The sequence below is a fragment of the Manis pentadactyla genome, chromosome 2, assembly GCF_030020395.1.
Source record: "Manis pentadactyla isolate mManPen7 chromosome 2, mManPen7.hap1, whole genome shotgun sequence".
Classification (NCBI taxonomy): Eukaryota; Metazoa; Chordata; class Mammalia; order Pholidota; family Manidae; genus Manis; species Manis pentadactyla.
In genome coordinates this window covers 146,312,095-146,327,446 of record NC_080020.1, presented here as the reverse complement: position 1 = coordinate 146,327,446, position 15,352 = coordinate 146,312,095, and the positions used below count along the sequence as shown (strand labels likewise).

Below are 15,352 nucleotides of genomic sequence, written 5' to 3'. Positions count from 1 at the left end.
GTACTTTGCAGCCTTTAGAAAGAATAGAAAGGATGTTTGCATAAACTGACCAGGAAAATAAGCATCTAAGATAAACAGAAGAAACTACACATAGTGAAGGCAAATTCTGGCGTGCTAAGACCCCCCACCCCTTAAGATCCAATCACCACCGACCAGATGGTCACCCACTCCTTAAGGTCCAATCACCAACGCAGAACACACTCTACCCCTACTCCTTAAAAACGTGCTTCCTCAGCCATGAGCGGCTGCTCCCTCTCTCTGGGGGCAGCCATTTTCACTATCAGATAATAAAATCCCTTGTGTGAGCCCCCTGTCTCCTGAGTTGTTCTGGGGTAAGGAGGGTCCCGGCGAGATTCCCTTTCATATAGTATGGTGCTTTTACATAAAATAGAGGATACCCATGTATGTACAAATAGGTACTTAATATATTTAAATACATATACAGTAAATGGGAATGTAAGCCCTTGGAAAATGTCCGAAGAACCCCACAAGGAAATGGAGGAGTGGGACTTGACTTTGCTCCCATGTCGTGTACTACTTGAATTCTGGCAGGTGTGCAAGCTCATCGACCTGCGCTACCCACCGCCAGCTAAGGAGGGCGCTGTGGGCTCCAGCATCCCGTCGGCCAGCGCGGGGACGACATCACCTCGGGCGGTGCCGCATGCACAGTAAAAGGAGCCGAGGTGCTGTGGGTGTTGCTGCCTAAACTCTGCCGGTCCGAAGTCTTGTTCTGGCCGAGAGGGAGCCGAACTGGCGGCTTTGGGGCTCTTGGCGTTGGGTGGATGGCGCCTTGGGGCCCAGATGAGCCAATGGCATCCGGCCCGCTACGGCTGGGGCCAGAGAGCATCTTTTCCGGACGGCCCTCCGGCGAGAGGAAGGGTGGAAGCCACGGCCCCGAAAGGTGAGCCGCCTCGGCCTGGTGCGGGTACGTCCTGCTCGCAGCTCCCGGGCCTCGGTAGCTGCCTGAGCGCTGCCGCCGCGCGTGGCCCACGCGCCTCTAACTGGGAGGCTGTGACGCTTTCGCTGCTCTGCCCACAGTAGCTGACGTGGACAGTGTGATTTTTTTTATTTCTCCGCGGGCCTTCTAAAAGCGAGGCGCGGGCCCTGGTTCCCCGGGTGAAATAGAGAGGGACTGCTATTTAAGATGGGACTGTCAGTGTTGGGGACACCCCTTACTTACCAAAATGGAGGCCCCCGCATTCCTCAAGCTGCGCTATTTGCCACAGGAAATACTAACAAGAGCAAAGGTCGAATGAAAAATCTACCAGTACAACCAAACTTTCACTGAAAAAATGTGTGTTGTTTCCAGGAATCGCAAAGGGCATGCTGTTGCTTTCTAACAGGTCTCATTTGAGAACTCGCCCTCTGTATATTCAAATGGTTAATTTTGAGGCTTTGCTTTCAGTGAACTCTATTCCTTGAGATCTTGCTTTCCGCCATCTCATAGCTCATTAAGTCCCCTTCGTTTTATGTCCTGAATATCTTTTCAATCTGTCCTCTCTCCTCCATCAGCATCCTAATACAGAACTTGCCTGATCTATTGCTTTTAGGTCCTAATTAGTGTATATATTTATTGATTCTTGTTTCCGTTCACTCCGTTCTTCACGTAAGACATCTTTTTAATATGCAGCTTGGAAAGTTCTCGTAAATATCGCACAAAAGCATTGCTTTAGGAATAAAAACAAACTCTTTTCCACGGCCTTCAAGACTGCGTGGTATAGAAGCCCCTCTTTTCCCCAGACCCATCTTGTGTCACTTTTGCCCTAACTTTCTATACTTAAGATAGGCTGAATTAACCTTAGTTAATTCTATATAAAATCCTACTGAAGGCAGCTCAAATACTACCTTTTACTTTTACCCCTAGCCTTATTAAGTGAAGTTCACGGCCCCCTTGTCTATCAAATTTTCTTTTAAAATATGAACTTGAAGTTCACTACGGTTGCATTTGATGGCATTGGTTGTATTAGGACTAAAAATAAAGTGTAAAGTGCAAGAGTTAAACTGTTCCAGTCAACATGTGTGTATTAATGGCACCTTAGTGTTCAGGATTGGGCTAGATTTTATTGGGGATGCAGAAGTTCTGGCCGCCTCTGGTTTTAGATGTGTCTTAGTTGTTGAACCCTTTGCGCTGTCTTGTTGCCTTGTCTGTTTTCGAGATGGGGAAGCAGGAAGAAGGGGAGTATGGGTTGATACTGGGTGGGGTTGAATAGGCGGAGCAGTAAAATGCAGAGTAGAGAGAAGAGAGGCCCTACTTTTGGGTTCTGCTTTTCATTTTCAAGGAGATTTCAGTCTATGCAGAGAGACTGGCTGACCTAAAAATTGGCTAATAAGAAAATGTATTAATAGGTGGAAAGACTATATCACAGTTGGACAGTGGATTCCAGGGACCTGTTTCATTGCCTTCAAAGTTCCTTTGGAAAAGGTAAGCAGTATTCTTTAAGAAATCCAAATTCACCGTGTAGAACACTGGTTCTCAACCCTGTCACACCCCATTTTCCCTTTTTTGTAGCAAATACTTTGTAATACCCATTTGGTATCCTGAAATGAAATTCATCTAAGTACAATCTACTGCCATACTTAATTTTAAAGAAAGAAAACAATGTACTATAACATAAAGAATAAATAAGATAAAGGAATTCATAATAATGTAGTATGTATTTACATTTCAATAGGTAAATGGCCATAACTATGCTAGACATAAAGAAATAGTTACTTGTTCTGTGAAATCAGAAAACTAAATGAGGACTGATGTAGGTGAGTTATTTTGCCTAAGTGGCCAGAGTTTTCATAATAATGAACAGCTCTTACTTAGCAGATTTCCAAATAAAGCAAAGCCTTCACTTGGTTGATAAGGTGACGACTGTCCTGGAAAATGGATTATACATTAAAACTGCAAAAAAAAAAAAAAAAAAAAAGCGTTCATGTTTATTCTTGAAGTTTGTTTCTAAGGCTTAACTTACGAACAGATTTTTCACCTACACGAATGTTGACTAGAACATTCAGAAGTCATTAGGGGGTAAGACACATTTGTAGGACTGTTATGAATTTGGCCAGATGCCTGGCATCTATGACCCTACGCACTAAATGCCACCGAGACACCTTCGTTACCACTGTCACAACCCAAAAAATAACCTGATGAGTATGGTCATGATTTCAGCATGGAAACTCTGAAAATTGAACTAAGAACGGAATAGGTGGGGAAAGCATTTGACTGTCATAAAAAAGGTGAGAAGAGGTTCATGTCTCTAATTAAACTGCCCAGCGTAGCGTGGATGTGTCTGTGGAAGAACCCAACTTTTAATGTATGGGGAATTGATGTAATTTGTGACTCATAGGTCAGGGTTCTTTTTTACTTGCTATGTCAGTTCTTTTGCATCTCTGTACTTAAAAACTTAGTCGCTTCATGAAGATAAACATATGGTTCTTATTTACATCCACCAACCCCAAGCATAGTGTTTTTTGACATATAATAAATACTTAACAATTCTTGTTGAATGAATGGACTCCCCACCCGCATTTGCAGTTCCTGAGGGGTTGCTCCTGTATTCCTCCTTTCTGTGTGATCGTCCCAACGCCTCAGTTGCCTTTTCCATGGCCTCTAAAAGTGGATTCCTGAGGTTCCACAAGGGTCCCTGCTCAGTGCCTGTCTGGAAGTCCACCAGCAAGAGAAGCACAGGGAGACTCTGCAGTTCCCTTTCCTCCACGTGGCCCCAGGTGTCTTGCACACTGTCATTATAAAAAGCCTCTCCTGGCTCTGTGTACTCAAGTAGTTTTATTCAATGTTGGGATTAAGGTACCATAAAAGGGGGATAACAGGGCTGTAGAACCACTCCCAGTGCACCCCCTTTTCATACAGTAGAGTCAGGAAGATGAAATATCTCTGTGTGGCAATGAAATGTAACATTGGCCTCCTGTGTGTTTTATGGAAGTCACCAAGGAAAAGCAGCCTCAGTACTTGCCAGTCTCTCCTCAAGCACACTGGAATACAAAGGAGAATATGTTAAATGTCAAATATTTGCCATGGCGAGAAATTCCTAGGAATTCAAAGGAGGGGAAAACCGTAATAGGGTTAATCAAGGAAGGCTTCCTAAAGGATTAACACAAATTGGTTATCTGAAATTAGTTATTGTTCAGATAGCTGAAGGTGGTATTTGATCCATCAGCTCCAACTTTGTGAGAAACTGGAGCGATTATATGCCTTGATGTAATTAATTTACTCTTCAAAAGTTTTACAATATTATGCAGAAGACTCAACACCATAAATCTGTCAAATCTTCTTGTGTTAATTATAAATTTATCATCTCAAACAGGCTGATTTTAAAATTCATATAGAAGAGTAGACTTAAGTAGCCAGGAAATTTTTGAAAAAGAAGAATAATGGTGGAAGGGGGGCATCTAGCCGTACCAGATATTAATCTGTATTGAAGTGTTGCTAGACCATAGGTGCTTTTTAGGGCAGTGAAACTATTCTGTATGTCACTGTAAGGGTAAATACTTGTCATTATATACTGGTCAAAACCCATAGAATGTACAATACGTTGAGTGACTCATAACATAAGCTAGGGACTTCAGTTGATAATGATAGATCAGTGTTGGTTCATTGGTTCTAACAAACGGACCACACTGTTCTGGAATATTGATGGTAAGTCTTTGTCGGGTGAAGAAGAGAGGGTATAATTGGGAGCTCTCTGTGCTTTCCACTCAGTTTTTCTGTGAACCTGAAACTGCTCTAAAAACTAGTCTGTTAATTGATAAAAAAGTATGTTGCTGGCACTTGAATAACCAAACATATCAGTATGGAAAAGAGTACATAAGTAAGCCAAATACATTAAAAAAAAAATGTTTAGCAATAAAACCCACCCTTCACATATATAAATATTCTAGAAGTATTTGTAAGTGCCTATTTATAGGCACTCCCCTTGGAGCTGGAGATGCAGCGTGGGACAAAACTGATGTGGTCCTTCTGGGAGTTTACTGTCTGGCTGGGAGACCAACATGAAACAAATAAGCACAGAAATAAATTATAGAAGTGAGCTTATTTTCTTCCTCTAAACTTTCTGAAAGAAAGCATTATACAATAGTTTGTAACTTCCAGAAGAGTGAAAATTTTCCTTTGCATCTCATTGTTAGCATCACGGGGCTTGAATAAATGGGTAATACAATAAAGGATATTAAGCACCCATCTGCTCTTTCTTACCTCATTCTCTCTGCCCGAGTTTTGAAGACAATCTTGCTCCAGAAGAATGCTTTTCCCCCTTGGATCTTTTTAACAGAGTCCAAGAACAGAATGAAGAACTTGGACTGATTATTGATTTAACATATACTCACCGCTATTATAAGCCAGAGGTAAGTGAAACCCTTAATTGAAAAGAACCTTTCAGATACTGTATTGGTTCATAGTAACTCAGTAGTTATCATCTTACATAGGTGAATTCAGTAAATATCATCTTACATTAAGAGCTCCCAATTATACCCTCTCTTCCTTCACCCGACAAAGATTACCATCAATATTCCAGAACAGTGTGGTCCGTTTGTTAGAACCAATGAACCAACACTGATCTATCATTATCAACTGAAGTCCCTAGTGTATGTTATGAGTCACTCGGCGTATTGTACATTCTATGGGTTTTGACCAATGTGTAGTGACAAGTATTTACCCTTACAGTGACATACAGAATAGTTTCACTGCCCTAAAAAGGCCTTCTTTCAAGGGTAATAGTTCAAAGAAGGAACCGAATGGTTTCCGTAATTATACATTTGGCAGTAAGCTTTGTATGTGCTTGCGAAATGCTGTACGCTTTCGTGTTCTCTATTTTGAAAATGAAGTAAACCTGTAGTAAGAATAGCAGTAGTCTAATAGAAAGGAATACCTTGTATGTCCCTAGCACTTATTTTAAGCAGTTGCCTGAGCATGTGTGAGCATCAGAGGAAAAGACAGTTTTCTCAGTGGCATGCTTTCTATTCCTAATACCTTTTGCTATTGGTACAGAAACCCATATAATCTGTTGGCCCATGTAGCATATCAGTGGGAAAGAATTTTCCTTCTGACAGTTGCATGGCCTTGGGAGACAATGACACCTAACGTTTGTCAGTATTTGCATAGCGAAAGTTTGCCATGTAAAAACTACTTGCACGTACACTGACTTAGTTGATCCTTGTAACAGTCCTTTGCTGATGAGGTAGTAGTACTAATATCTCCTAGTGATTGTCTTTCTGTGATATTAGCAGTCACTGATGATTGATAGTTACATCCATTAATTTGTTCGGGGCTTTGAGAAATGGTGAATTCTGTTGTTGTTTTCTTCATTTATTAGCTGGGTATATTTCTATCAAGAGACGTTGCCCCTCATTATCTATTTGGTTGCCCAGTTGTAGTGTCATGATTCTTTCCTTTTATTTAACAGTTTTCAAAATAATGAGCTGATTCGCTAGTATCCTCCAGTGGTGACCAATGGGATTTTGTTTTGTTTATTTATTTGTATCACTGTGGACTCCATTGCAGTTATTATTCTTAACTGAGGCCCCGTCTTTGGCCAGTTGGAGCTTCTCAGTTTGGCTCCTGAGTCCTTTTTTATCAGAGCTGGGTCAGAGCTAGGAAATGTGTTTCTATGTTTGCTTTTAAAATAAAATACATCAAAAGTTCACATTGATACTTTCCGTTTAAGTTCAGAACAACAGGATTTTCAGTTAAGCTCTTCTGTCTTTTACCAGTACCTACTCTCTCCCACGCCAAGAATAGCAGTTCTCAACAGTGTCTGAAATTTGCTTTGTCTCACAAATCAAATCCAAGTTCTTCTCTGACTCTATTCTACTTAAATCACAGCTGCTTTGTGGCCCCTGAAGTGTAAAATATTAGGTAGAACTATTTATGTAATTTTTAGTGACATACACATTCATTCACATGGACTTTGCTTGCAGTTTTATATGCCTATTGACTATCCATCCTGCAGTTTTAATGAAAAGCAAGTGATACTTCCAGGTTGAAGCAGCTTTGGGGGAAAAAAAATGGCTCTTTTAGCAGAATTACTGACATGCCAAGTTTATTATAATCTCTTGGTTTTATTCTGGCTCCTCTAATTCATTTTTAATTCTTTCCCTAGAAATGAAATAATACACATTTTCATTGTTTTGCATTATAGGACTTACCAGAAACTGTTCCTTACTTAAAAATTTATACAATTGGGCATCAGGTACCTGACGATGACACTATTTTTAAATTCAAATATGCTGTTAATGGGTTTTTGAAAGAAAATAAAGATAATGTGAGGTGTTTTTTTTTTTTTCTTACCTGAACTTCAGTATGCATTTTGAATGGGGTTGGGAGTTTTTAATATTTTTAATAGTTTTGCCATTGGGCCTGTTGTGTTTAATATTATTAAAGTGGAAATGTCAGATGCCAGATGCTAATAGAGTGAGGTGTTACTTCTTCTTATGGCCACAAAGTTAGTTTGGAAAGTGATTTTAGTGAGAGATATGAACTGAACTAGCTTATTCATCTATTTTTAAAAAATTTGATTGGGAAATATAAAAATGTTCTTTTATATATTGGTTAAGAGGTGGGACATAAAGGAAAAGATAAAGAATCTCAGGGTCTTAAGTATATAAAAGAGAGAACAAAAGGCGAAGTTTTGGAGTGAGACTGACCCCTAGAAGTGAAAAAAATGGACCAGTGGAGTGGCATCCTCATCATATGTATTTAAGATATTCCTGCTATTTTTCCACTTTGGGTTCAAGTGGGGAAGGACACTGCCACCTCTTACTGTCATTCTGCAGACAGAAAGAACAAGAAAAGGCCACTGTTTTCTTGTTCCTGCTTTAAAGTCTACCTTACTCTGTTGCAAATAGGTCTTAATAGCTTCTGAATTTTAAGGATCCATGTGCCTTTTTCTGGCATCTCACTATCAGCAAGACTATTGTACTTGTCATATTTTAAAACTGAGGTCTCTTGTCTTTGGAAAGTGACTGGCCCACAGCGTAAAGTGTTCATTTGGCCATCTTTCTAAATTTAGCTTGAGAAGTTTACGCTATTGAGCTGGACAGACAGTAATATTTCATATGTGTGTGTGTGTGTGTGTGTGTGTGTGTGTCTATATATATTATATATAATATATATACATATCAACAGGGAGCAGGGGAAAAAGAATAGAGATGGCAGTGGGAAGTTAGAGGATGAAAGAGAGAGACAGGAGTTTTAAGATTAACTTTTAAACTACAACCTTGTCGTTTAATGCGGACTCTAGGTCTTAAATATCATAAGCCCCATTCACATATCTTCCCTCCACTTTGACTTTAGAACTTGGGAGGCTGAGCCTTGAGCAGGGCATGTATAGAGGAGGTAAATTTTCTAATTTGTATAAATTGTAGTTACAGAAACAGCACCTCTTAAGATGTTAGGGAGCCGCTGCCAGCTTGCTCGCTCCTTCAGGCTCCTTTCCCTAGAACTACCAATGGCATCCCATCTGTTCCATGAGGGCTAAAGGTCCTTGAGAGTGCCCGAGGACACATTGGTAAATCTCGGTCCCTCTCGGGTGTAGTCGTTGCACAGGCTGGCCCCGTGTTGGTCGTCTGCCCCCATGGTGCTAACTTGATGGGGCTCTGCCGTAGCGGTCTCGGGGCCTTGCTTATCATCCATTCTGGCCACCTCTGTGATAGGCCCCTCCACAGACACCAGCTCCCAGATGAAGAGGACACGACATTTTCCACTGTAAAGACAGTGGGTTAATTATAATAAAAGAATTAAGTGCAACGGGAATATAGAGGAGAGACTGAGGAAGGCCTCACTGAGGAGACAGCATCTGGGCTAGGTGGTGAGAGGATTTCACTAAAACGAGGAAAGGACAGCCCAGGTATCAGGAAATGTACAAAAGGCAGAGAGCTTGGACATGTGCCATGGAGAGGCAGCCTCTGCTGTGTGAGGGGGTAGTGTGAAAGGGCGTGGAATTCGTATGTTCACTTCCAACAGATATTTATGTGATACCTGCTAAGTTGAAGGCACTGTTGTGGGAAGGAGGAGCAGAGGACAGTTCTTGCTCCTCCATCCTCTGCATTCTAGCTGGGGAGAGAGAATGAAGTGAGTACCTGGAATGTCATGATGGTAAGTGCTTTGGAGAGCACCAAACAGGACGGAGAAGGGAGGGAGTGTGCTGGGTGGTCAGGGAAGGCGTATGAAGATGATGTTTGAGCACAGCCTTAAAGCAAATGAGGAACCAAGCCACTGGGTGTTAGAGGGGTGGTGGAAAAGTGTCCTAAAGCAGAGGGAATAGTGGTACAAAGCCTCTGAGGCATGACTACGCTCAGCATGCTTGAGGACTAGTAAGGAAGTCAGTGTGGCTGGAGTAGGGAGGGAGCACTGAGTTTAGAGCAGTAGAAAATGGGATCAGAAGAGGCTGGCAGTGGGCAGGAGGGAGGTGGGTCATGCAGGCCCTTGTAAGTCATAGTTTGGATCATTGTGGAATTACAGGTCAGTTGGAGACACAGATTGATATCTGTTTATAAGAGTTGTAAACGCTATGCTCAGAGTGTGGGCATTACTGTATGCTAAATGAAGACTTTTAGGCAAGTGAGTAACCCAACCAAGTTTACATTTAGGAAAGATAACATCTTCCATATGGAGGAGCAGTTGAAATAGTAGTGATTAGATGTAGGGAGGTAGTAATCCAGACAGGAAAAAAACAAGTCCTTTCTTATGAGACACCAGCTAGTCACAGACCTACGCTTTGCAGGCGTAAATAAAAAACCACAGTTTTAAATTTTAATTTCTTTATAATGCTTTTAAATGATGGACTAAGAAATTCTGTGGCATACTTGGAGAAATCTTAGACTTGATTCTAGACTTTGTTCTGTTTGCCTGCTGGGTAGCTTAGACTTACATATTTCCAAGTCTTGCTTTTTCATCATAAAATAGGGGCAGAGCTGTTCATCTGGCTACTTGCCAGGGTGCAGGGGCCCGTGGCCTGCGGGGAGCAGGCAGTGAGAGGAGGAGCTGAAGCAACTTGGGGCCTTGAAGGGAGTGCTATGGGAGCTGTTTTTTTTAATAACCCCGCATCAGAAGTGAACCTCCCATTTGTGTCACTCAAAACCAAATTCCATTCTTCTTCTACCCTGTTGTGTTTTTTTCCCCACTCCCTTTTCCTGTACTTAAATCAATGACTGATGGGCACTCTCTAGGAAGACAGATGGGTTTATCTCAATATGGTTTAGCTGTTTGGACCTGACCAGGCCTTCTCCCGTCTATACCCTTGCGTCTAACTGGGGGCTCTTCACAGTTTCCCAGAGAGTGAATTTTGACTTGGTATTAGGTAATTCTTTATAGTATGTTCCTGAACACAAAATCACATTCGTCTTCAGAGTTTCTCCTTTTTAGGGTAGTGGTAGTGTTGTGTGACTAAGAAACGTCACTCTCCAGAAAGGCGCATCACTTGTTGGTAGTGTCTCGATATGACTTTAACTCTATTCCCTGTTTTACAGACAAACTTACTGGCGTCCACTGTACCCATGGTGTAAACAGGACTGGCTACCTCATCTGCAGGTGCGTTGCCAATCTCGAGAGGCAGACCCTGTCCCAGTTGTTTGGTTTACAATAGTAATGTAAGCTGGTTGCAGAAAATCAGCGTAGAAACTTATGAAGGAGAAAGGAGTCTTACCCCCACGCAGAGATACCACCGGCAATCGTGTAACCTGTTTTTTCACACTTTAAAAATGCAGACATAAGCATGTACATGTACTTTAATAGTATGATATTTATTTACTTACTTATTTTGAGAAGGGATTTTATTTTTTATTTTTATTTAAAAATTTTTAATTGAAGTATAGTTGACATACTAATTTCAGGTTAATGGTACAATATTTAGACATCCTGTTTTATAATTTAGTGTATGGCAGATGTCTTCCTATAAAAGTCTTTGGAGACCTCGTTCTTTTTTGAGGTTGCATTGCTCCTTCGCTTACTGATGAACATAAGAAAGTCATAAGTTGTTGATATTATAAAATATTGAAGTAATGAATATTCCTGTATGAACATCTTTGAATACATGTATACTATCTTCTCAGAGACAATTTCAGTCAGAATGGAATTTCTGAATCAGAGCAACCCTTGTGTTTTTGTGGATGTTGCTGCACTGTGCCAATTTATGTTCATTCAGAAAATTTGTATTAGGCATCTTCTTTGTGTAAGCACTGTGCTGGGTGCTGGCAAAAAGACTTGTGAGACTTTGTGGGCACAGAGACTTGACCAGCCTTCTCTGAATCCTACCAGTCTAGAGAGGGAATAGATACTTGAGAATCACATAGTTGCCTGTAGAATTACAACCCGAACGAACAAGTGTGGACAGGTGAACCTCCATGTGAAAACTTATATCTATGTGTGGAAACATATCTATCTGTATCTATCTACTTGTGGAAACATATCTATCTGTCTATGTGTGGAAACTTAAATCTATCTACGTGTGTAAACTTATATCTATCTATGTCTATCTACATGTTGAAACATATCTATCTACGTGTGGAAACTTTTATCTATCTATATCTATCTGTCTACATGTGGAAACTTATATCTATCTATCTGCATCTGGTAACCAAAGTGGCACCAACAATCCTATCTCATCTCTTACATTATTATATAGCCATAGGAGTCAGCAATTTCCATTTCCTTCTCCCTTTCAATGAAAAACTGTATTTTCCCCAAGGAGGTGTATTTGGCAGCATTCTCACGCTCTTGTTGAGCCTGCCTCTTCATAGCTTCCCGCTCTGGCCTCTGCTCTTCTGTGATGGGCTCTGACACTTCTGGCCCAAGAATTTCAGATATCCTCCATGGACGTGGTATGAAGTAGTAGACTTCTTGGTTTACATACGGGCTTTTAGGCTTGGGTAGAGGCTTGTTCTGGGGCACAGCAGTGGGAATGGGCTCCTGCTGGAGAGAAGTGCAAGGTAATGTTCTGTAGGGTACAGGTCTAGAAGCAGCGGACTGGCTGACACTAGGCTGGGTAGACTTGGTCAGGTCTGCTTGGGTTGAGTTGGTCAAGACTGGACCCAGAGATGAGCAGGCAGGATATGTTAAAAATGCAGGAACTTGCTGGGATGAATCGACTGCAGTAGACTGAGCTGCATTTGTAGAGCCAGGCTGGGTAGAGGACACCAAAGCTGGCTGGTCTGAGGCCGGAGACCGTCGCCTACGAGGAACTCGGCAAACTGGAGACCTTTCCTCCGTCAGAAAAGGCAAAGGCACAAATTTGAGCTTCCCAGGTGGTGGCAGTGCAGTCTGAGATGGAGATGGACACTCTTTTTTGACACTGCCATCTGCTTTCTGGGCTTTGACATTCGTTTTCTGAAGTCTTTTCCCCTCACGTAGAGTATTCAGCCGTGGTTTGGTGGCCAGGGGTGCCTGGGGGTCTTTGGGGTTCCTTGAATTTCCCAAGTCCTGGGAAGAAGAGAATCGAGGTTTCTTATCAATCTTCTTCCCCAGTGCATGAAAAACCTGCACAGACTCCAGCATGTGCATGCCTAGCCTGCTTAGAGGTGTTTCAAAGTTCTCTTGGCTGAGCTCAGGTTCATCTTTCTTCCGCTTCATCCTGGGAATGGTTGGCTTTTTTTGTGCTTTGACTTTGTTTCCAGACTGCTCACCCTCTTCAGCTTTCTTGGAGTTCCTTTTTCTGGTTCTTGTGGTCTTCTCCTGTGCACAGCTCCTAGGTTTTCTGGTCCTCCTTGGTGCAGTTATTGGAGATTTGCGTCTAGAACGCTTGGACTTGTTCACAGGAGCCTCATCACCATCTGCAACATTGCAGATACTCACGTCTCCCTCCAGTGCCTTGTGAGCACCACTGAGAGGCTCAGAGGCTTCATGACTGTTCTTCCTTGCTTGACCAAAGGACCTCTTTTTTGCACATGACCTTTTCTGCACCTGGTTTAATTCGGTGGCTCTGGTATCTTGGGTTTTGATCACATTGGGACCTTTGGACTGAATAAGGTTTTTCAAGGAACTGAAGAGCTGAGGAAGGTGACCGTCTCCCGCCTGGTCAGCAACGTTTGCAAAACCGCTGCTCGATTCATTCTCATTTCCAAGTGTGGTTTGGTCCTCAAGGCTCAGGCTGTTCTTCCCCAGATCAGTGCTTTCAGAATGAGGCTGCTTCTCTCGGTTGAGGGGATCAGTGCAGGCCTGGAGATGGTGAGTATCAGGGATGTGTATAGGCAGTAGTACATCATCTTGGTTTTCTACTGGGATCTGGGAGGCATCCAGAGGCTTCAAAAGCTTGTTTTTACTATCCTCCAAATTGTTATTCTGTGTTTGTTCCTGATTTTTAGCTGGAGGAAGTGCCAAGGGATTACCAGAACTGTGCACCGAAGCTCTCACTGAAATGCCCCCAACCTCAGGTGGTGGGATATTCTCAAGTGTCTGGCTGTGTGGATGTTGTGGCAGACAAAATACCTGGTTTGGAGCCTGCAAAGCCCGCGAAGTCTCCATCACTACAAAGGAACAAGGAAGAAGTCAGTCTTTGGTAAGTGAGATGCTTCTAGATGCAACACAGAAACCATGCACTGCTCAACATGGACAAGACTTTTCTACTAGTTCTTAAGAGACATGGGCAGCACCCTGTGCTAGGAAATAGAGGAGGCAGCTGTTCTAGTTCTTACTGCTGATTATTTGATGTCACTTTTCTTGGTTTCCTTTGTACTCCATAGGACTTTTAGAAGTCAAATAAAAGGTAAAAGTGATTTTTAAAATATGAAATGTTTTACATGGCCTAGCGGTCTTATATGTTGTCTTCAATAATCCTATCTTCTTTCCTGAGAAGTTAAGAACACCTCACCCCATAGACTAAGAGAGAGAATGGAGTTCTTCCTCATGAAATATATAAGCAAGGACAGATTCATAGCCTGCTTGTTTTGGACAAGATCCCAGAACAAAAGGTCTTAAATCCTGGTGTCAATTAAGAAAGTGAGGGAAAGTTAAACTGGTACCAGCACAGTAAGTGAGATGCCTTCCAAAAGTCAGGACTAGATCAGGAAACGGGAGTTCCTTGCAGTGTGGGAGTGTGCAGGGGGAGTGATGACCTAGGGCCGTGGAGAGGATGGTATCCCTTGGCACGCTCTGTGTGCATGTGGCATAGGTGGCCGTTACAGTGTCCTGCCTTCCCACCTCCATTAGGTCTGAAAATGAAGAGCACTGAGAGAGAGTGGTGGTTATTGAAGTCTCAGGACTTGAACTCTACCTATTTGACCTTTCTTTTGAATGCTGACCTTATTCCCCTCCATACTTGCTGTTTGCACTCACCTTGAAAAGGTGTTTCTGTGATGGTTTGAGCAGACACATAGTAGTAGATTCCAGATGTGGGGACTGGTGGTTGGGTACCTGCGGGCTGAATCTCCTGCAGTACTGTCATTTCTGGTCGAGGGGCAGAGGCCCTACTTCCTGTATTTGTCACAGAGCCATAGGATTGCCAGCAAGGGACAAGTTCTCCAGATCGCAGAGTCCCCATTGTGCCTTGATTGTAATAATATATCTGGCTCCCTTGCTGGTAAAGATGTGACAGACTATGTCCCTGATTTAGCATCTGGGTTGGTATTCCCTGAACAAGCCTGCCAGGAAGTGATGGATACACAGGGACCATGTAATTGGCATACGAAGTCTGAGCACACTGAGTTGCCATACACATGGCTCTGTTCTGGTTAGTGACAGTCATAGTGAAGTCCCCAACTGAAGTGGAGATCTGACGCTGGCTGGTAACTGCAGACCACATAGTTGTGCTGGAATGTTGGTAAAGGTTGGCAGTACCCATGAGTGGCTGGAAAGAGGTGCCAGAGGCTGATGGTGGCAGCCAAGTCGAACCGGCAGTGGGAGCAGAGACTCTGGAGAAATCGCAGCCTCTTCCTGTTAAGGAAGAAGCTGCATGGCTCACCACAGGAACAGGGAACTGCAGAGAATGTGAAGTTCCAAGTAAAGATGGAGTTTGGAAATTTTCTGTAGGGAAAAAAAAAATCAGTGAGGTTGAAAATTCTCTGTCAGAGTAGCAGCATTACCTTAAAGTTGCTGCTATCAGGAAGACTGTAACACCAACTCACTAGACCTGGCAAGAATCAGTCCCTTTCTGATGGTTCTCAGTGCTGGAGCAGTTTGGTGTCCTTCAGTACTCACTGCCCATGCTCCCAGCTTGGGCAGATGTGCAGAAGACCCAGGAGAGGGGTTCCTCATCGTTCTCTAGGGTAGAAGCAACCTTCTCCCTGCCCTTCTTCCCTGTGAGCCTGCATTAGTATCTTCTCCTGTGCTATTTCCTAGAACTGAAGCATTTTAGAACTCAGAGGTCCCTCAAAAACTTGTAATACTCTTGTTTTACAAGTGAGGAAACTGAGGCTTAGAGAG

General features: G+C 42.6%; 1 pseudogene; it reads left to right on the top strand.

Annotated features, from left to right (window-relative positions):
• The window catches only part of LOC118935912 (RNA/RNP complex-1-interacting phosphatase-like), an 80,891-nt pseudogene extending 66,845 nt beyond the window's left edge, over positions 1-14,046 (top strand).
• The last annotated feature ends 1,306 nt before the right edge of the window (positions 14,047-15,352 follow it).